Source organism: Rattus rattus, chromosome 11 (assembly GCF_011064425.1).
Source record: "Rattus rattus isolate New Zealand chromosome 11, Rrattus_CSIRO_v1, whole genome shotgun sequence".
Classification (NCBI taxonomy): Eukaryota; Metazoa; Chordata; class Mammalia; order Rodentia; family Muridae; genus Rattus; species Rattus rattus.
This window is the reverse complement of record NC_046164.1, coordinates 73,562,270-73,585,722: the sequence shown is the minus strand read 5'-3', so window position 1 is coordinate 73,585,722 and position 23,453 is coordinate 73,562,270. Positions and strand designations below refer to the sequence as shown.

General features: G+C 43.2%; 1 protein-coding gene across 7 annotated transcripts in view; it reads left to right on the top strand.

The window, feature by feature from the left end:
* Positions 1-16,810: 16,810 nt before the first annotated feature.
* The window catches only part of Mtmr3 (myotubularin related protein 3), a 118,243-nt gene continuing 111,600 nt past the window's right edge, over positions 16,811-23,453 (top strand). For all 7 annotated transcript variants that reach the window (XM_032916851.1, XM_032916847.1, XM_032916850.1 and 4 more), the window contains exon 1: positions 16,811-17,004. The gene's annotated coding sequence lies outside the window, so the exon portion shown is untranslated. The remainder of the gene's footprint in view (positions 17,005-23,453) is intronic.

Here is a 23,453-nt window from a genome sequence, read left to right as displayed (position 1 = left end):
GGAGTTTTAACTGCTGAGTTTTGTGATCCCTTGCTGGGTATATAGTTTACAAATATTTTCTTCCAGTCTGTACTGGTTTTCATTGTTGTCCTAGAGTTTTAAATTTTGATGTGGTTCAGCTTACTGCTTTTTCCTTTTATGGGTTATACTTTTGGTGTTGAATCTAAAGACCTCTTGCTTAGCCTTAGATTTCAAAGATCTTTTTCTTAGTTTTCTTCCTAAAAATTGTATAGTTTTATATTTCATACTTAATCCATAAATCCATTTTGAGTTAATTTTTTTAATATAATCCGAGTTTATTTATTTGCCTGTAGATAGTGAACTACTTAGATACTATTTTTGAAAAGGCTATATTGTTTCCTTTACTGGATCACTTTGGCATCTGTCAAAAACCAATCAAGTATATTTATATAAATCTATTTCTAAGCCAACAACCCAATTGGAAGTTGAATTCAAATATTGAGCTTGGGTGAACAGAATGTAAGAAATCAATCTATACAGAGACTGAAATGAAGACTAACATGGGAAACAGTTATCAAACAATCTAATGTTCTGTGTAATTAAATATGACACTGTAAGAAATTGACTGTGAGCACCCTGATCATGAGCTCAGGGAAGTGTGTGTGTGTGTGTGTGTGTGTGTGTGTAGAAGTGGATGAGTTATGAGCTCTAAGCAGGATATATTAAAACACTTCCTGACTATGGAGCTAGGAAAACTGGCATTTATGCCATGAATCCATCACTTATTACCTGACTCTGAGCAGGTAAACACATTAACTGGTCTCTTGGAGCATCCCTTCACTCATTCAGTAGAGACCGCATTAACTCGCCTCATAGAATTAATTTGAGGTCCAATGCTATGGGGACCTACAGAGTGGTTGACATTGATTTGTTATTATTATTTTGTTATTTCATGTCTGTGGGTGTTTTTCCTGAACCTACTATGTCTGTGTACCACCTACCTATGTGCCTGGTATCCAAGGATGACAGGGGGAGACACTGGATTTCCTGGGACTGGAATTACTGACCTTTATGAGCTACCGTGAGGGTGTGGGAACTTAAACCAGGTCCTCTAGAAGAGCAGCCCGTGCTACAGCCCCTGACGCCGTGTATAGCAACCACAGCGCAGCAGGTCTAAGACATAGTTTGGATGTTTATCCCATATTCTCTGTTAGCATCCTCTTGAGCACCTGCAAGTGGATGTGTTATTCTTTCAATAAGGTAGTGCTCTCATGTGTGTGTGTGTGTGTGTGTGTGTGTGTGTGTGTGTGTGTGTGTGTGTGTGTAAGAGAGCTGGGTATTGAACCAAGGGACTTAGGTATTAAGCAGGTACTCTACCACTGAGCCAGTCCCAAAACTACAGCTTTGACCCCTTGTTTCCTAGAAACAGCAGGGATGCTACTATTCTACACCAGGGTTCAGTGTCTTCTTCTTAAGGATGAGGGTCCAGTGCGTCCTTTGCAGGCCCGGACATTTAAAAATCCCTACTTCAAAGAGACACCCTGTTCCGAGCAACACAAAGCAAAAACGATCTCTATTTCAGCGTTCTCTAGCTACTAAGTCACCTTGCAAATGAGATTCCTTGTCTTTCTTGGGACATTAACTTTGACTTAGAAAAGGGAGGTGGCTCAGGGGCCACCTTCTAATTGTGGTTTAGAAGGACCAACAAGAAGCCAAATGCAGAAATTCTGGTAAATCTCTGCACACCATTCATAGACGCAGTGAGCATGGACTGAACATGAGTCAGCAGTGGTCAGGCCAAAACCCTGCTCTGCCCTTCCCGCCAGCCTGCGTTCTTGACCAGAGAGCTAAGAATAGTTTTTACACTTCAGAAAGAAGAGGGAGGGAAGTAAGAAATGTGGGAAGGCAGGAAGGAAGGAAGGAAGGAAGGAAGAAGGGAAGGGAAGGAGAGAGGAAGGGAAGAAGGGAAGGAGAGCTGTGTTGTAGAGCTGTGCATGGCTTCCAGAGGTTAAAATACTGTCTCATCCTTTATGGAAATACTTTGCTATACCTTGTTGTAGAAGGTGAACACGAGCTCCAGAAGCAGAAGCCAGCCAAGTATGGCAATGTATTTTTCTTTAGTCCCAGCACTGAGCAGGCAGAGGCAGAGGCAGATGGATTTGTGAGTTTGAGGCCAGCCTGACCCACACAGCAAGGTTCAAACCAGTCGGGGTTACATAGTGAGACCAACCAAACAACCAAACAGAACTCTCTGGAGAACACTATCTGGCTGGAGGTCACACAGTAAGGAACTAGAAATCCATTCATTCGTCTGAAATGCAGATTGAGTTCATTCTGTATATAAGAATATTTTGGGGTTGGGGATTTAGCTCAGTGGTAGAGCGCTTGCCTAGCAAGCGCCAAGGCCCTGGGTTGGTCCCCAGCTCCGAAAAAATAGAAAAAAAAAGAATATTTGCTTGCGAATCATGAGGACAGAACGCACAACATTTCCAAAGTGGGTTATAAGGAATTTGCTCTGCAAACTCTGTAATTTCTTTCTTTCTTTTTTTTTTTCTCATTGTTGTTTGAGACAGGAGCTTTTATTCTGTAGCTCAGCCTGTCCTAGAACTCACTATGTAATCTGGCATTAAATGTGTGGCACTCTTTTGACTTCTACTTCCAAGTGCCAGGATTACAGGTCTGAGCTACCATCTCTCTCTCTCTCTCTCTCTCTCTCTCTCTCTCTCTCTCTCTCTCTCTGTCCCCCTACCCCACCCCCCAGTATCTCATTATGTAGCCCTGGCTGTCCTAGAACTCACTATGTAGACCAGACTGACCTCAAAATTCACAGAGATCACCTTCCTCTGCCTCCTAAGTCCTGCTTCCTGTTCTCTTCAGTTTCAAGACTATCTAATATCACGTCTCACCAACGTGCGGAATCCAGAAATCACGAGCCAGGTTGGTGACCCCTTTGCCTTAGACAGAATCAATCAGCTCCTCCGGGCCTTTGATGAAAACTAGAGACTAATTTCTGGCTCCATGTTGCATCTCCCGCTTTGGCCTTGAAAGCCTAATTATTTCCCAGGCCTCTGGGCTGAGAGTCAAAATGGCTCTGGCTGAATATTGTTCCGTGATGTTCTGGGAAGCCAGAGGCCTCTCTATCACAGCAGCTGCCATTCCATGCCTCTCGTACCCTGATAAGGGAGGATGTACATCGGTTTATAGAAACTCACACGTCAGGAATGTAGGACACGGGGAGACGGATGGAATAAACACAATAACCATCGCCACCCAGAGACTTGCTGGGACAGGGCTATTCCTAGAGGTGCTGATGAAGCATTTGTCATAGTGAAAGAATGTAACTGTATGGAACCCAGCCTGTACTTTATGACTAACACCACATCAGATCACAGAATTTCAGCATCGTTCTCCTCTCGGGACCACAGTAAGATGCTTAAATAAAACCCCTACCTGTTTCAGTGCCTTGGTTCAATTGTTCAGTGAATAGATCAGCCGTCTTTTGTCTCTGGATCTTTCTTTGTGCTGTGTCCTTTTTCTCTCCCCTCAAATTTTATCCAGTCTTCATCTGTTTTGCTAGCTTGGTTTTGTTTGTTTTGAGACAGTGTCCTCAGATTGCTATGTGGCAGAGGATGCCGTTGAGCTCCTGATCCTCTTGCCTCCATTTTTTTCTTTCTCTCTCTTTCTTTCTCTCTCTCTCTCTCTCTCTCTCTCTCTCTCTCTCTCTCTCTTTCTTTCTTTCTTTCTTTCTTTCTCTCCTTTCTTTTCCTGAGACAGGGTTTTTCTGTGTGGTCCTGGAACTTACTTGTAGACCAGGCTGGCCTCGAACTCACAGAGATCGGTCTGCCTGCCTCTGCCTCCTGAGCACTGGGATTAAGGGTGGGTGCCACCACTGCCCAGCCTCTGCCTTGAGTTTCTGAATGCTGGTATTACAGATGCGAGCCACCATTTCTGTCTGGTCAGTGTACATCTAGTCCCCCTTTTGGTCTCTGAATCAGTCTGGGCCTTGGTGAGTCTAGGGTGGCTCCCTCTGCATCTTCACTACCAGGAGTCCTTGGTTTTTCTGTCTGAGCACTAAGCTGGGCTTCTTTGCATCCTCACTAGGCTGTGAGTCTCAGGGAAGCAGTGCCTGGACTCGTATTCCTCACTGTTGCATGAGCAGAACTTGCCCTGATTTCAATCAAGGAAGTGGCCAACCAACACTGGCTGCAGAGAGATTGACTGAGAGCTGGATGTGTAGTCAAACAAGCATGAAGCAAAGGGCTAGACTCCACCCCCAACGCTGGAGGTGGGTTGGGAGGGAGAGAGAGAGAGAGAGAGAGAGAGAGAGAGAGAGAGAGAGGATGTAGCTTAGTTAGTGGAGGTCCTGCCTCACATGTACAAAGCCCTGGGTTAGACCAGCTATAAGGACGTATCCTTGTAATTCCAGATCTTGGGGAGATGGAGGCAGGGGGAACAAAAGTTCAAAGTTATCCCTGATCACACAGCAGGTTTGAGGCCACCCTAGATTGCATGAGACTCCATCTAAAAAGGAAAAGAAAAGCAAAAAATAAAAAGAGAAAGAGAGGGGGCTGGGGATTTAGCTCAGTGGTAGAGCACTTGCCTAGCAAGCGCAAGGGCCTGGGTTTGGTCCCCAGCTCCGAAAAAAAGAACCAAAAAAAAAAAAAAAAAAAAAAAAAGAAAGAGAGAACTGGTATGATTGCCTTAAATTTCCTTAAGGCAGAGGACATGGGGCGGGGGGCAGGGGGCAGAGGGCAGGGGGCAGGGGGCAGGGGGCAAAGTGGAGAGGGTAGAGAGCAGAGGGCATAGAGCACAGGGCAGAAGAGCAAGACAAATTTAAAGCCAGCTTGGGCAACATAGCAGGTTCTAGACCAGCTGAGATTACATATAGATCCCCGGTCGAAACATAATACAAACTTAAAAAAAAAAGAAAGAAGGAAGGAAGAAAGGAAAGATTGAGTGAGTTTGTGCATCTCGCTTGGCTCCTTAGCTCAATCCAAACACTGGGAAACAGCCTGGCAGACTCCAGAGAGGCACAGTAGGTCTGGAAATGGAATTGAGCTTCTCTAACACTGGCCGTAAAATGTTTTCAAACCTCTAAAACGTTCTTGAGCAACTTAATTCCTCCCCAGCAGAATTCTCTTGGTCCCTCTCTCTTCTTTCTCGCCACCTCTGCAAAGGTTAAGACCGTTTAGAGAATTATTTGATAACAGATGGGATCCCGAGCAGAGGAAAATCTATCTACCTCCCAGGAGCAGAAGAAATGTGTGCAGTTGGACCTTGGGTTTAAATGAGCCAGCAAATTCCTGCAAATGTTCTTCCCTTGCTGGGTCCTGTTGTTTCACCTTCAGCAAAGGAGAAAGCCAGCCTGTGTCACCCTTGATTTATGGTCTGCAGTTTGCTCTCTTCCCTAGAACACTTAACACCCCGAGCAGAGGAGCAGAGCGGGAAGAAGAGGTAACCTCAGGCTGCCTGGCTGCCAGACTTGGTGTCTGGGTGCCCCAGGAATCATAGGAGTTCTTTGCTCTGTTGAGGCCCAAAAGTTAAAAAAAAAAAAAAGACCCATGGGGCTATGGGGTTACCGTATATAGGGAACAAGGGAGATTCTGTTCGCCTCAGTTCTGCAAAAACAACTGGCCTCTGAACCAAGAGACCTGGCTGGCTGATTTATTCACGTACTAAGTGCCTGCTTTGAGAAGAGTCTTCCCTTGCTGTGTGCCTCAGGTTTTCTAGCTGTCAAAGGTTGGCTGGAAGGAATTCTTAAACTGGTGCTGTGTCTGGCATCCTGGCTCTCTGAACTATTGAAACGAGCCACCCCGAGGTATTGAAATTGCTTCCGAAAGAACATCTGGGAGAGGGAAGATGCTGACCCTGGTGCCAACCAGAAGGGAACTGGACTCCTGACAACTTTTTTTGACCTTTCTTGCAGGAGACTTGGAGCCTGAGACCATGGAGGTGTAGGGCCGCCCCTTGACCAGGACTTCACAAATATGTCTTTTGTTCTCTGTTTAACCTGACTCTTAATTAGGACCCTTAAGATCGACTTGGAGGTTCCCTGATCTCTGTCTCTTTCCAGTGGGGTCACAGTGAATAAGTTTTTTTTTTAATTATTAATTGGGTACTTTAATTTGCTTATCAAGGAAGAGTGGCATGGGCCCTGACTTTAATTATGGTAACATTTTCAGCCTTGAGGCTCTGGAGCTATCTGGCTGCAAATGGAGATGAGTGTATTGCAGTGGTTCGCCTATGGGGGAGGAGAAGATTCATATTCTCTACCTCCAATTGGTTGTGTGGCTTTGTAGGAAGCTCCTCCTCTCTCTGAGCTGCAAGTACACTATTGACCTTTCTTTCTTTCTTCCTCCTCCTCCTCCCTCCCTCCTTCCCCCCTCCCTCCCCTCCCTCCCTCCCCTCCCTCCGTCCCTTCCTTCCTTCCTTCCTTCCTTCCTTTGTTTTTTGTTTGTTGGTTGGTTTGTTCGTTTCCCAGACAGGTTCTTTCTGTGTAGCCCTGACTGTCCTGCAACTCACTCTATACACCAGACAGGTCTAGAATTCAGAGATCCGCCTGCCTCTGCCTCCCGAGTGCTGGGATTAAAGGCTCGCATACCCTCCCCGCCCTCTGTCTAGGGACCTTCTTTCTTGATTTCCTGACAACTATAGCCAAGAGGAGACCATGATGCTGGCATCGAGCCAGCATTCAAGAGCGGGCTAATACTGGGACTCCTGCTCCTGAGTTGTTGGTCTGTAACCCCGGGGGTCTTGGTACCCCTATCTCTGAGTTTTTGGCTTGTGGCCTGCTCACTGCGGGCAGGGTGTCCTAATGAGCGCTTGAAAGTCCTGGGCAGGAGGAAAGAGGAGCTATTTTCAGTGGGTCCTGGTTCTATTTGTAGCAGGCGAGTTGGCCCGGGCTGCAGGGAAGCTGCTGCAGAGCAAACTGGGTGCGAGAGGGGTGTGTTCCATTACACTGGGAGAGGACGGGGGAAGCTGGCCCCGTCAACAACCCTAACTTCTTGCCAATTTCATTTCCTCTACCTTTCCTGGGAGAATTTAGAAGGGACACTGGATCTTTGAAAGGTGGATTTAGTTTGTGACATGAAGCATTCATCAAGCTTGCTAACCTAGTGAAGGCCGCACAGTATTGATTCTCTCAGGCTCAAGTGAGATTTGTATCCCCGCTGGAACTGCAGTGTTTGTGAAAGCGCGTGGTGGCTAAACGGCCAAACGGAGAGTCGTTTCTCAAAGAATAGACGATGTCCTTTCATTTCCCCGAGGAGTCCTAATAAAGAGCTGCCATTTTCTCCCCAACTCTTGGCAACGTGGCTAAACCAATTGTTTAACTTCTCCAGGCCTCGGTGTATTAATTTGTGAAATGGGATGTGGCTGCCAGGAACACATCTTGCTCTTGAGTCCTTTCCGAGAGAATCTGACGCAGTCATCAAACAAAGTCAGGGCTATCCTTTAATGAGAGGCCGGTGGGAAGGCCTGGCAGGCTGCAGAGGATATGACAGCCTACCCTGTCATTTACTGGATGGGAAAACTGAGGCTCTACAGGTGAGGTCAGATCAGTCCGTGAGTCAGTGAGCCGGGCCTTCTACCTCCCACAGCCGGGTCTGTCAGTCTACTCTGACGCCAGGCTGCAGTACCTCTCTCCAGAGGACAATAGAAACCATTTGTACGAGCACTAACTCGTTTAACTCCTTCAACCCTCTGTTTTCCTGATGAAAGCCACACACAGTTAGGAGGGGTACAGATGAGCTTGATGCAAAAGCTTTACCACGAGAGTTTTGCAAAGCCCAGTTATTGGGCTCCATATATATGCATTTTTGACACAATCTGTTTTTTACTACTATTGACTTCTTATTTTTCATTAGGCTAATTTGTTTTTTTTTTTTTTTGTTTTTGTTTTTTTCCCCTATCTCCTTGCCTCTTTCCTGGTGCTGAGACTACAGGCTTTTGACACTACGTTTAGATTTTTTTTTTTTTTTGAGACAGTCTCATAGACTTTCTGATCCTCTTATGTCTACCTTCCAGATGCTGTGTTAGGAGTGTGCGACTGCACCCAGCTCAGACTTTCCTTTCTTATGATAATTTAACTTATTTACTTCACATTGTATAGTTTTTGAGACAGGGTTTCATGTTGCCCAGTTGGCCTTGAGCTTGTGTTTGTGAATAGCTTGAAACCCTGAGCCTTCTGCCTTAAACTCCATATGTTGGGGTTACATAAGCCATTACCACTGGCAGATCATTTTATATTTTTTTCTCTTTTCAAATTGACAATTAAAAATTATAGATCTTTCTGAGATATAACCTGGTTTTTTGATATGTCTGAACACTGTGAAATGAGTAAATTAATCTGTTTAGCATACCCGTTACCTCAGCTCCCTTTTTGTGAGGACATTTGAAAACCTACTCTCTCACAGAATACATTGTTAAAATATAGTATGCATATAACTAACTTTACAATAGTATGCTGTGTAACTAGAATTCCTTTTGTCTAATACCTTGTACCTTTGACACAATAGTTTCCCAGTTGGTCTCCGTCTCAACCTCTTGTAACTAGCATTTCACTGGGTTCCTTCAGGATGGACTTCTTTTAGATTCCATGTAGACGTGAGTGTATTCTCTACTTATCTGCATCTGGTTTATTTCACTTAGCGTAATATTCTCCAAGTCATCTATCATATTGGAAGTAATGGGGTTTTCTTCTTTTTATTTGAGCTGAACAGCATTCCATTGTACAGAGACCACATCATTTTCTTTGCCCATTCATCTACTGTTGGGATCTGTGCATGCACATTCTTTTTTTTTTTTTTTTTTTTTTTTTTTGGTTCTTTTTTGAGCTGGGGACCCGAACCCAGGGCCTTGCGCTTCCCTAGGCAAGCACTCTACCACTGAGCTAAATCCCCAATCCCTGTGCATGCATTCTTTCCACAGCTTGGATATTGTGAATGATGTTGCAACGAATACAAATTGTAGATATTTATTTGTTCCACACACGACAACATCGTGTCTTTTGGGAACCAGCACTCAGATTGCTGGCTCCCGTTCTGCTTCTATTTTGAGTTTTTTGGACATGGTATGGTGTTGTGGAGGTTGGCTTCAAACTCACTATGGAGCCAAGGATGGTCTTGATCTTCTGATCCTGCTGTCTCCACCCTCCAAGTGCAGGAATTACAAGCATGTGCCGATACTCCAAGCTTATGTGGTCATGGGTGGGGTCAAACCCAGAGTTTCATGTATAACTGGCTTACATCGAAGCTCTACTTTAATTATTTTGAAATCTCTCCATTCGTTGTTCATAGTGTTTTACCAATGCACATTCCAGCCAACACTTAAGTTCCCCTTTTCTCTATATTTTCACCAGCATTTGTTTGTCTACCTTATTGATCATGGCCATTCTAAAAGGCATTGTATTCTTTCTTAATTCGGATTTATTTAGGCATACAGTGGTGCTGGATACTTGGTCTAGGCCTTGCTCATGCTAAACGTGCAAGGATACATTTACCATTGAGCCTTATGCCTTGACCCTTCTTCGAGGATTCTGGGTGTGAGGGGGCATGTGTGTATGTGTGTAGTATACATGTGTAAAGTCCAGAGGGCCAATGCTTGATGTCTTTTTTAAAGATTTATTTATTTAATGCATGTGAGTACACAGTCACTGGCTTCAGACATCAGATGCCATTACAGATGGTTGTGAGCCACCATGTGGTTGCTGGGAATTGAACTCAGGACCTTTGGAAGAGCAGTCAGTGCTCTTAACCCCTGAGCCATCTCTCCAGCCCTTGATGTCTTATCTATTGTGCATCACCTTACTTTTTTGGGACAGCATCTCTTGCTGAACCTGGAGTTTACCGACTGACTAGGCTGCTTGTTCAAGAGGTCCCTGGATCCTGCTGTCCTGTCATTCTCTGCTGTGCCTGGCTTTTTCACATGGGTAATAGAGTCCAAATTCAGTTCCTCATTCTTGTGCAGTGAACACCTTTATCTACTGAGCCATCTCCTCAGAGTGTATACTTTTGTTTTAATTTACATTTCTTGGATGATAAGTGACGTTGGACTTTTTTTTTTTTTCCATACACCATCTGGCCACTTGTACGTATGTCTTCTTTGGTTTTGCTTTGTTTTGGTTTGAGACAGTGTCTCACTACGCAGCCTTAGCTGGCCTAGCATTTGCTATGTAGACCACGCTGGTCTTGAATGCCTAGAGATCTGCCTGCCTCTGCTTTTACAAGTGCTAGGATTAAAGGTGGGCGCCACCGCAGCTAGCCAAGTCTTCTTTTGAGAAATGTCTGTTCACACCTTCAATTTACTTCTCAGTTGGGTTACTCATTGGCTTATTTTTAAGTTGAATTCCTTGAATATTTCGTATTTTCCCTAGGTACCTGGTATGCACATAGAGCCTCTTATTCTCTAGGTTGTCTGTTCATTATTACCCTCTGCTATCTGTACTGAAACTTTTTAGTTCGATGTAATGGCTTTCGTTTATTTCATTTACGCGTTGGAGGCCATATTAAAAAAAAAAAAAAACAGGCTGGGTATGGTGACACATACCTTGAATCCCAGCACTTGGGAGATCCAGGCAGGTGGATCTCTTGTTAGTTCTTGGCCACCATCTACATAGTGAGTTCCAGGACAGTCAAGGATCTATATAGAGACCCTATCTTAAAATAAAATGAATTCATTGCTCAGAGCAATGTTACAGAGGTTTTGTTTCTTCGGTAGTGTTTGTGGTGGTTGCTTATTCTAGTTTACATTTCTTTCTTTGTTTACTTTTCATGATTTGAAAAATTTATACTTGTATGCAATAGGGTCATTATCTACCCATTTCCCCCTTCAACGTCTCCTGAACGCCACCATATATCCTTCTCCCAATGCCAATGATTTTTTTCCTTTAAAATAAATCAGGATGTATTTTTGCTTATGTGTATGTGTGTATGCCTGCTTGTCCTTCTGTGAAACCTGCACTTCTATTCTTGCATCTGCATTTAGTTTGTAGCATTCTGCTCTGGCCAAAGTCCTGAAGAAAATCTTGTCTCATACAAATAAGACATTTATGGGTATCTTATTGTCTCAATGTACTAAGACTTGCCAGAGTCTAATGTTTTTTTTTTTTTTGGTTGGGTAATTTGTATCAATGAACTTCTAGCATTCTGCTGCACTAAAGTTCACCAGTCTACCTTCCACTTGGAAGGGTACCATCTGGTAACAACATAATGAGTTGATCCTATGTAAAATATTAGTTCACTGGTTTATGGGGTTCTCTTGGCTCTGTTCATTCTGTGTTATGAAAACTTCACTTTTGCTAGTGTTACCACTCATCTCAGTACAAAACACTTTCTTTTGTTTCGTATTGAGACAGGGTTTCTCTGCATCCTGGAACTTGCTCTGCAGACAAGGCTGCCCTTGAACTCAGAGATCTACCTGACTCTGCCTTCCAAGGGCTGGGAATAAAGATGTCCCCTACTTTGCCCAACCTTCAATAGAAAAGACTATGTCTCATGAAGCAGTCAAACTTATGGTAGGTCATTCAAGTCAATTAGGCTTTAATTTTACCACTGGTAACAAATACAACACATTGTATTCGTTACAAACCTAATATATGTTTTGAGATAAGCCAAATTTGAGAAACTGGATGTTGCTTGTTTACCATTCTTTCCTGTTCAAACAGTGTTCCTTAAAATAAGAGACTGACCCAACTACAACCCAGACAGTGGCAGAAGGATTTTCCTCGAGATAATTTAGGGAACAACTGCTTATAGGACATCACATTTTATTTGAGAGTTCTAAAAGCATTGAGGTGGGAGAAAGGTGTGTGTGTGGGGGGGTGCAGAACACTAGGATGGTATTAAATATTACTGGTTTGTTTGCTTTAACATGATGAGTTGACCTGTGAATTTCAGCTCAATAACCTGTGAAGAAACGTGCTCTATATGGAATTTCCATATCATCGTCTGGAAGATCGAAAGGCTCGCCGTCAAAGAACCAATGAAATTAGCCTTTTTTTTTTTTCAATACAGGACATTCTTAAGTGAAGCTGACACATTGTTTAGTACCAGTCCACTGTGTGAAGAATACAATTGTTAGGAGAACACACTGTACCACTGCCTTGACTGGGACAAAGCGTCAGCAATGAAACCAATTCTTTTGTGCCATTGGTATAAAAATCAACATAGTAAAAAAGAGGCAAGTGATTAATTGGTATTATTATGAAAAGAGTTTGAGCCCAAATAGACCCTGGAGAATTTCAGTTTACCTGAAGACCATGCTTTGAAACCCATTGTTCTACACTGAATTAGAACTGAAATTAAACTGATCCATTTCGATCAGTAGGGGTACCTGGTGCTGTTGGAAAAATCCTGGGAGATATTTTTATACTTACTAGAAATTTTAATTCAAGCACACACACAGTGCTATGCTTGCCTTGTTTTTAGATTCTATCACTGGACACAGAATAAAAGTAGTGATTCTGATAATGGCATATACTTTATGTTGTTTTTAAAAATTACTACTTTCAGGCTCTTTTGCTGCAGTAATTATATTCTCATTAATGTTACTAATGTCACTGTAATCGTTTTTGGCTAGAGAAAGTTTTTTCCCACTTATTAAAAATAGGCTTTGGTGTGTGTGTGTGTGTGTGTGTGTGTGTGTGTGTGTGTGTGTGTGTGTGTGAGTATGTTTGTGTAGATGCAATTCTGGGGGCTTTTCTTTGCTCCTTTTGCTCCCAAGCAATGACAGGACATTTCTCTGCCTGCTGTAGCCTGTCTTAGCTCCCCAAATAAATGACATGGAGAACTAATACATTTATTAACAAGCTGCAGGCACTATGTTGGGCAGATACCACTCTGGTGGCTACCTTCCCAGCCACATGGTCCTTTCCCTGCAATCAGTCTTGGGCTAGCTTGCTCTGTTCCATCTGTCCTCTCCTCCTGGCAACCTCTTCCTGGTCCTTCTCCTCCTCCTGCTCCTTCTATCTCTTCTTGTCTCCTCTCTCTTTTTGCTTGGGACCCCCTGTAAGAATTGGAAGTCCTGTCCCGTTCTCTTCTGCCAAGTTATAAGCGGAATCAGCTCTTAACCATTCAAAAGTGATGGAGAACAATTCTTACACATTGTTGAATCAGGAGATGTTCCAAATATCCTGACGATGCCAACGTTCAGATTGCAGGCTGCTTCTAGATCTCTGGGCACAGCAATCAGCATCTGAAATACACACTGCCCAAAGTCATTCATATGTATGAATGTATGTATGTATGTAGTATGTATGTTTACATATATATATCACAACAATTAAAGAAAATGTGATCATGAATTTGAAAGGGGGATGATGCTTTTTGGGAGAGTTTGAAGGGAAAAAAGGGAAGGGGAAATGATGTAACTATTTATAATCCTCCTGAAAAACTAAAAAAAAAAAGTCCAGAAATAAACCTACATAAATATGATATTTCAATGTTAACCTCTTGCAGTAGTACTGTGGTAAGAAAGACAATGCGGTAGTCAGTGCGATTTGGACTGGGGGCTATGTAAAATTAGTTGGATTTGACCGAAAGCCCTGAAACTTTGCTGTCTGCCTGAATTCACGACTGAGAGATGTAGAATCAGGAAACGTGACTTCATTTCCATCTCTATCTGCTTTGGACAAGTTGGTTTTCAGCGGCTGGAAACTTAATTGCCGTGTTGGTGAGCTGGACTGGCAGCCACAGGGGATCTTCATGAAGTTTGTGAGGACTGGAGGCTAAGCCGCTCAGAGCTTCGCAGAGGTGAATAACTTTTATCAGGACCCAGTGTTGGGAAGTCTGCATTTTTTCTTTTTTCTTTTCTTTTTTTTTCGGAGCTGGGGACCAAACCCGGGCCCTTGCGCTTGCTAGGCAAGCGCTCTACCACTGAGCTAAATCCCCAACACCCGGAAGTCTGCATTTTTGGGGTTGAGGGACTCCCAGGGAGTACTGGGAGACTCTGGGAAGCCTCCAGTCTCCAGCAATCAGCCTTTCCATCTTCAAGTAGCTGGGGGAGCCTTTTTCACCTTGAAGAAAGCAGGGGAGACTGAAGCTGAAGGAGAGCAGGAAGGAGAGAGGAGGTTCCGGTGGGCAGAGGAAGCCCCGGATGTCACAGTGCAATGACAAGACCCCCCTTGAGCCAGCTTGCTTCCCTCTCTTCCTGTGACTTTCTGTTGGGTTTTGACTTCTGCTTGCAAGGATCATTACCCACTAGTTTAGTTGTCCATAAGATATAGAATGTCCTCAAATCTTGAGACTGGATAGATGGCTCACTGGTTAAGAGCACTGGCCACTCTTGCAAAGCTTTGGTTCCCAGTATCTGCCTAGTATCTCACTACCGTTTGTCACTCCAGTTCCAGGGCATCTGATGTCGTCATCTGACCTCCGTGGGCACCAGGCACACACACGGATCACAGGCATACGTGCAGGCAAAACATTCACACGCATAAAATGATCAAATCTAAAAACAACAAAAAAAAAATAAAATAAAAATAAAAAACCCCAAAAACCAAACCCTTCGGATGTATTACATCAGAGGGCTATTACACACCTTTGTGTGGTAGGCACAGCGATCATGTGACATGGGTAATGAGGAAACTGGAACACAGAAAAAGGAAATGAGAAACAAACAAGTGTAAATAAGTACCAGGATTCAAATTGACGTGAGCTCTCTTCGTTTTGTCCTCTTAGGCCCTTGTTCTGGAAGTGTATTTTGCAGTGAAGGAAATGGACTCTAGAGCCTGGCGTACACTCAACACACACACTCTCTATACCCAGCCTCTATAAAGTGAGTTTTCCAGGCCATGCAGAGTTTGCTCTTTTGTATTTAGAGACAATTTCCTAATATCCGCCTTATAGGCTCCCAGTAGTGGGGAGGAAGGGTAGTGTGATGTTCACAGATGTCCCTCAATATCGGGTTGTTTGAGTTCAAACTCCGGCCTTCTCGTTTCACCTACATCATAAGGTTGAGGTGGTTTGGTGCACACTGAAAGCTTTGGTGCACACGGTGAGTTCACGGGTACAGGAAAATTCCTTCAAAAGTTTTATATACTGGTGGAGGATTCAGTATCACTCTGGATTAAAAAACAAACTGCTATTCTTGATAAACAGAGAGGAAAGTGACAAGCCAACCCACTTGCTCTTTCCAAGTGGACTGTGGGAAGTGTGGGATTGGTGGAGTAGGTGTGAATTTTCTATTGCTTGAATTGTCTACCCAGAGCAACTTTATTAGTGTCTAGCTGTCCAACAGGGGGTTGTCCTGGCAGTCAAGGGCTAGTTCCAGGACAGCGATGGCAGTCTATCTATTACTCTACATCTCTTGTCATTCATTTATTTTATGTTCTGTTTCTTTTCCTGTCCCACAAAGGCCACGATAATATACAAAGGGGCAAATCAGGACAGTGGATTATAAATGAAAGTGTAGAATTTCTTTCTATCACTACCAAAAGATCTCTTTTTTCCCCCTTAGGTCCAACAGGTTCTATCACTGTTCTTCAAGTTTAGCCTTGTGCTTCTTTAGTGAAGGTGACAATAGAGACACAATCAGTTGCATTGAAGAGGAGGAAGACATCAGGTTCTCGGAGAGCGATGGGAAGTCTTTGCTAACTGATCTGTGATGTAATACTTTCCCTGAGATTCTGTGATGCGGTGGGTAGCATAACCTAGAGAGTAGGAGGACGGTTTTATTGTTGTCTGGGTCTGGGTTCGAAGTTTTAGTCAAATTCAGCTTAATCTGGGTTTTACTTTTTTTTTTTCATTTGTAAAATAAAGATAGCCCTGACCATTCATGAAGATTCAACTAGATAAATAGAAAATTACTATTCCACAATTAGATTTGCCTGGCTATTGTCTTGCACAACTTTAGGTGCTGGAGACTTAAAGACAAATAAGACAGCATCCTTTTTTCTAACTATCCTTAAACTCTAATGGGGGCAGAAAGGCAATGTTGAATACAAAGAAACAAATAATTGCTCAGTGTGTAGGGGCAACAAACAATGTAACAAACACAGGGATAAATTTCATTTACTTGTCTTCAGGAAAAATCAAGGTCATGTTAAAATTCATCTGAGGAAGTGAAAGAAACATATCAGAGGATTTGTCAGGACCTCAGACAGTGGTTCTCAACCTTTTAAACGCTGTGGCCTTTTAATACAGTTCCTCATGTGTGGTGACTCCCAGCCATAAAATTAATTTTCTTGCTACTTCATAAGTGTAATTTTGCTACTGCTATGAATTGTAATGTAAATACCTGATATGCAGGATATCTGAGACCCCTCAGGTTGAGAACTGCTGACCTAAGATAAGGTTTTAGATTATTTCTTCTGGAGGCCAGCGTTAAGTAGGTCCCCCCCCTCTTGCTTTTCTTTGAGCACTGAGATTCTTTTATTTGGAGCTGAGGTTGAGGCAGTTTGAACTTGTATTCTCGGATAATATAGCACACTATATTTACATGCACCGTATTAAGTTAGTTTTATATTCACTATACTTGCTGGAGAAATAATATTACTACTGTTCTAAGTTTTAATAGTAGAGTAAGCTGGTGCTATCTTGGTCCATTAAGTTGGAAAAGAAGCCTCCTGAGAATCTTTCTAATACTTGTTTCTCTTTTTCTTAATTTGTAACGGTTTATCTATTCATTTCTCATTTTTCTGTTCTTTCCTTAGTCTGTCTCCTCTCTTGCCTCTCTGCAGCCACATTCCGGGGACCTGCAGCCCCGCCCACATCCTGGGGCGTGACCAACGCGCCAGGCCCCGCCCTCGTCCATCCCGTGACGGCCAGCGCACTCCGCCCCACCTCCCCCGACCGCGGACAGCGCGCCGGGGCGTGCGCGCGCGCCCCCGCTCTCAGCTCCGATCGGTCTCGGGAGCGCGCTCTGTGTGGCCGCTGCCGCCATGTTGTTGTGGTTGTGAGAAGGCGGCGGCGGCAGCGGTGGCGGCGGAGCAGCCGGTGGAGACGCTCCAGCGGCCCAGGCGCTGCCCCCCGCCGACCCTGGCTGGCAGCCTCCTGGGGTGGCGGAGGAGGCCGTGCGGTGGCGGGCCTCGCCATGTCCTGCCTCCCGGTAAGAAGCCCACCCTCCGGCTCCGGTGGCGAGGAGGTGCTGGAGGAGGGGCGGGCCTGGGCCGGGTGCGGCGGCTGTCACCGGCCGGGGAGGCGGTGGCGGGCCGAGGGCTGGGGTGGCCGCGGCCTCCCGGGGCAAGCTCTCGGAATGGAGCACTGAGGCCCGGCCGGGCGAGTCGGGGGAGGCGGGGTCGCCGAGTTCGGCGGCCATCCTGAACCTGGCGGTGGGCAGCACTGCCGAGTGTTGGGAGCTACCGCTCGGGCGCCCTGGAAAACGCTCCCGGGCCTCCGGGAGGTGAGCGTGTGGCCTGAGGCCCTGGCCGAGACTTTGGGAGTCCTTAGTGGCGAGTGGCCGGAGGTCGTGCTGTTGGAAACCGCGGGCTAGCAGTGCGGGCCTCAGCCTAACTGCAGCAGGGCATCTTCCTGACCTGGTAGTACTTGAAGGGGAACGAAGGTCCAGGGGTGGTTGAAGGAGCTCAGGGAGCACTGCTCAAGTAGCTCTGCAAAAGATTAGTGTTATTTCTTGGGTTGAAATTGTACTGGGTGTATTGCGTTTCATGACCCAAGATGATGTTGGGGCCAGAAAACTTATTGCAAAAATTTGAAGTAGAGTTTGAGCACTCTATTAGGTCACCTGGAGTCTGATCATCTCACCTGGGGGATTAACACACAGGTTTGTTAGATATTAATGTTCAGTCGTCGTCAGAATGAAGTTTACATTTTTACGCTTCTTACTATCTTGACATCTGCTTGGCTTTTTGACATTTAGGGTTTTTTTGCTTTTTGTTTTTTTGTATTAAAAGTGCATATGCTCTTGTAGCGGGGGCTCAGCTTCGTTTCTCACGTGAACTGTGAGTCGTCAGAGGTTACGATTGAATGGTTCTTTATCAAGATGATTTTGTTTGTGGGGATGTGAAGGAGTCCTCCTTTGAGATTCTGCAATGTTTCTGTGTTTTTACTTGGAAACCAAATAACATGCGTTGGTGGCCAGTGAAAGACTTCTTTTCCATGACTTGAGTGCGTAGAAGAGTTTACAGAATGACACCGTTTCGAGTAAACGCTATGCAGTATGTTATTAAACTAAGTTTGAAAGCTTCTAGAAGGTTAGAGTGATTGCCTGTGAAGACGTATTTTACCTCTACCATCTTTACATTTTAGGTAACTGTGAGCAGCATGATGAATCTGTTCAGAAGGCATTAGAATACATTTTATCAACTTAAATGTTGTTTAACTGAAGGTATGTCCAGAGATACACCAAAGACATAGAGGGAAAATAAAGGGAGGCATGAAGTCTGCTTCTAGCCCACAGAGGGGTCCTAAAGGTGCCTTCTAACATGCCAACATTGTATTTACTTCTAAGCTGTCTGACTCAGGTTTCCAGTAAAGTGGAGGGTAGCAGGGTGTGTTACAGTCATTTGAGACCGGGTTGTGAACCTGGAAGGTGTACTGTAGTTGTTAAAAGTTCTTGTAATTTGCTTCGGGCTGTGAGGTATGGTAAAGTCAGTTTAAAAACCCTCTTACCAGTCCTAGTTTATACTTTCTGTGGTAATTGGAATTCTGAGTTATCAAGAGATGGATTCATATTTCAAAGGTGTGTTGAGTACTAGAATTTTGGAAGAAGCAAATGAAAGTATTACAACAGTTGCATAGGATTATATATTCTGACATATCATAAAGAGGCCCATCCAGTTGTTCTCTAAGACCAGAAACCTTGTCTTGTTCTGTTTCCTGATATCCCACTACTTATCATAGTTCTCAGCAGAATTTTCTTTCCAGATATTTTTTTAGCAAATGAATAGTATTAGTATGAGAAACACTAGTGTTAGTTATTAAGAATTTCTTGATGAGAAACACTAGTGTTAGTTATTAAGAATTTCTTGATGGCTTACATTTCATTCTTTGAAACTTGGACTTTTCTGTAAGAGATTCTGTTTTCTATAGATTGTGAAGTCTTAATGTATTTACAACTTTAGGTTTCACACTTTTTATTGACTTTAGAGGTGGTATAGACTGATGGGACATTCTGTGCTGGTGGATAGATCTGGATCGTTTGTGGCATTAATGGCTGTTGGGATATTACTTCTCTGGACTTGAGTTTCCTTCTACCTAATTTAGATCTCATACTGAGGCCAAGTTTTTACACATTTTAATTATTTTTTTTTAAATAAAGGAAAGTGTAATATATATTTTTTTTTATTCCGGAGCTGAGGACCGAACCCAGGGCCTTGAGCTTGCTAGGCAAGCGCTCTACCACTGAGCTAAATCCCCAACCCGAAAGTGTAATTTTTATTTAAAAGAAACAACAACTCAGGCTAAATTGCCAAGAGTTTGAGAGAACTGTGGGCCAGCCACCTAAGTAAGTACCACATTAGCCAAAGCTTCATAGTAAGATCCTGTCTTAAAAAACGAAAACAGAAGCAGGAGCGATGGCTTACTGGGTAAAGACACATGCTGCAGGGCCTGACAACCTGAGTTTGATCCCCTGGACCCACGCAGTGGAAGGAGAGAACAAAACTCTTAAGTTGACCTCCACATGTGTTCATTGACACACATATGCACACATACACAAAAAAAGAAATTAAAAAGAAACAAAACTCTTACAAATTTGCCCTAAAATCTCAGAAACAGTATTCTGTTTTGAGTTTTGCTTTTAGCTTATGGATTTCATACATTTCTCAAAAGCGCTCAGGAAATTGAGTGCATGTTGCAAGTTTGCAGAAACAGCACACTTATGCTGTTGTAATTCTCTTTATGTTGAAATCAAGTCAAGTTTCACAGAGGGCCCTTCATAATCTGGTATGAAGATACAATTCTAAGAATGTTTGGAAGAAGTTTGTGCACACTTTATGTTTAGTAGTTTCTTACGGATTACCCAGTTATGTAATTTTAAATTCATTTTTAGGAGTTATTCTCTCCATTCACCATGTGCGTCCTGGGGGTGGAACTCAGGTTGCAGGTTTGGCTGTGAGTGCCTCTATCTCCTGTGCTATCTCCCTGACTGTTGATGGTGAATGTCTATGTAATTTCATAATCAGTGAAACCGATTTAAAATTAAGTCTGAGGTCACATCCAGATTGGATTGAACTAGGGTTCCCAGTAATTCAAGACTACTACTACTACTACATGTCATTGCTATTTTTAATCTTAATTTTGTGATCTTAATACTGGTGTGCTTTCATTTTCATTTTTGTATTGTATGAAGAAAATAGAAAACCTTTTAAAGTTGATATTTGTATCCTGCACTAAAAATGAAAATTGTTTTAGTGTAATAGTGGATAGCTCAGTGAGTCTTGAGTCCGCTTAGTGCTACTCCTTAGCCCTTTTGTTTCTAGCAAGCCATGTAACATTCCCTCATTATTAAACGGAAGAACAGTGTCTACTTATTTCATAGGTTGTGAGGGAAGAGCAGGTGGAATGGCACATGAAAAAGAAGCTAAAAATGTAATGATAGAATCCTGTTGCCTTAGAATTCTTTTTTAAAAAAATTTTCATGAAAGTATTAGATTGTCTAGCTTGGCAGTGGTGGCTCATGCCTTTAATGCCAATACTCAGGAGGCAGAGGCAGGTGCATCTCTGAGTTCAAGGACAGCCTGGTCTACACAATGTGTTCTAGGACAGCCAGGGATACACGGAGTAACCCTGTCTCACACTCGATCCTCCAGTAAATAGAGTTGGCTAGTGAGCAGAGGTAAACAGGAGCATATTGTTAAATGCAGAATTTCCTAATGCCACTGAGAATGCAGCCGAAGTGGAGAAACCTTTCAGCACTTGTATCTGTTACCGAAATAGTCATGGGGTTGCAGGGGTTCCAGCAGAGGGGATCTCATCTTGCAGGGTGAATCCTGGTTGGGAACTGGAACTGAAGTAAAGCCCATCAATTCAAATGCCCATAAGGATCAAGTAGAATACACTTAGCTGTATTTGATCTGTTTTCTTATTTTGGAGCTGTGGTGGTAGGTGGTTAGAGCAAAGAGCTTAGCTTTGTTCTATGTAAAGTTTTAGAAATGTATTTTTGTTTCTTTTTTAAAACATTTTTAAATTTAAGTGTATGTATGTATACCATATGTATGTGTGCATGTGCAGGAGCCTGCAGAGTTCAGAGAGATGTCAGATCTCTTAGAGCTGGAGTTATAGATGATTATGAGCCTCCATGTGGTTTCTGGGAACCAAAAGCAGGTCCTCTGCAATTTCTACAGCCCCAGAACTGTGTTTTCTAAATGGCAAGTGGCATATTGCAGGGTAATGAAGTCAGTGTGGTTACTGAAAAAAAAAGCATTAAAAAGGATGTCAATACATGCTAATGGTAAAACTGTTGATTTGGGGACTGTGTTTATTATTATTATCTAAGTTTATACTAGGTGTGGCATACACCTTTAATCCTAACACTCTGGAAGCAGAGGCATGAAGATTTCTGAGTTTGAGGGCTGCCTGGTCTACATAGTGAGCTCCAGGCCAGCTCTGGGCCTGCATCGATATGCGCAGGTATATGTGTGTATGTGTGTGCAGGTATATGTGTGTGTGCATGTGCAGGTATATGTGTGTGTATGTGCAGGTATATATGTGTGTGTGCTTGTGCAGGTGTATGTGTATATGTGTGTGCAGGTATATGTGTGTGTATGTGCAGGTATATATGTGTGTGTGTTGTGCAGGTGTATGTGTGTATGTATGTGCAGGTATATGTGTGTATGTATGTGCAGTTATATGTGTGTGTGTATGTGCGGGTATATGTGTGTGTGCAGGTATGTGTGTGCGTATGTGCAGGTATATGTGTGTGTGTATGTGCAGGTATGTGTGTGTATGTATGTGCAGGTATGTGTGTGTATGTATGTGCAGGTATATGTGTGTGTGTATGTGCAGGTATATGTGTGTGTGTATGTGCAGGTGTGTGTGTATGTGTGTGCAGGTATATGTGTGTATGTATGTGCAGGTATATGTGTGTATGTATGTGCAGGTATATGTGTGTATGTATGTGCGAGTATGTGTGTATATGTATGTGCGGGTATATGTGTGTATGTATGTGCAGGTATATGTGTGTATGTATGTGCAGGTATATGTGTGTATGTATGTGCAGGTATGTGTGTGTATGTATGTGCGGGTATGTGTGTGTATGTATGTGTGGGTATATGGGTGTATGTATGTGCGGGTATATGTGTGTGCGTATGTGCAGGTATATGTGTGTGTGTATGTGCAGGTATGTGTGTGTATGTGTGGGTATGTGTGTGTATGTATGTGTGGGTATATGTGTGTGTGTATGTGCGGGTATATGTGTGTATGTATGTGCAGGTATATGTGTGTATGTATGTGCAGGTATATATGTGTGTGTATGTGCAGGTATGTGTGTGTGTGTATGTGCAGGTATACATGTGTGTGTATGTGCAGGTATACGTGTGTGTGTATGTACAGGTATATGTGTGTATGTGTGTGCAGGTATATGTGTGTGTGTGTGCAGGTATATGTGTATGTGTATATGTAGGTATATGTGTGTGTATGTGCAGGTATATGTGTGTATGTATGTGCAGGTATATGTGTATATGTATGTGCAGGTATATGTGTATATGTATGTGCAGGTATATGTGTATATGTATGTGCAGGTATATGTGTATATGTATGTGCAGGTATATGTATGTGTGTATGTGCAGATATATGTGTGTGTGTGCAGGTATGTGTATGTGTGTATGTGCGGGTGTATGTGTGTATGTATGTGCAGGTATATGTGTGTGTGTATGTGCATTTCAGCAGAGGTTAGACGCTAAGATTTGGTGCCAGTCTTTAAGGACTACTCATCTTGTAATCTGAGACAGAGCCTCTCATTGGACCAGTGCTCTGCAGCTGCATTTGTGTAAGCTGACCAGAAGCTGGCCTTCCAACCCCAATGGTTTACTGTTTATGCCTCTTCCCCATCGTTGGGATTACAGTCACGAGCCACCAATACACAACGTGTTAGATGTGATTTGGAGAGTGAACTCAGGTTCTCATGACTGTAGCAAGTACTTTATCTATTGAGCTTGTTAGCTCCCTTGTAGCTTTTTTTAGGTTTAAAAATGTTTTTTACTATATTTTAATTTATTGTGTGTGTGTGTTCATGTATAGGTGTAGGTATGTAGGTGGGCATGTAGAGGTCAGGAGACCACTTGTTGAAGTAGTTCTATCCTGTTGGTCTCAAAGATTCAACTAAGGTTGTGTCACTCTTGCAGTAGCTTCTTCAGCTGCTGAACTACCTTGCTGGGTTAAAAATGTCTTTTTCTTAGTGTAAAAATAATTTCATTCATTTATAACATTATACTTTGCATATAAATTCATTTGCCCATTGCCCTTTGCTCCACGCTTCCTATGGTGGCCTTTTCCTACCTCTTCTGATTTCATGTCATTCATTCATATATATTATATATATACATATATATATGTATATATATATGCACATATACACATATGCACATATATGTATGATAA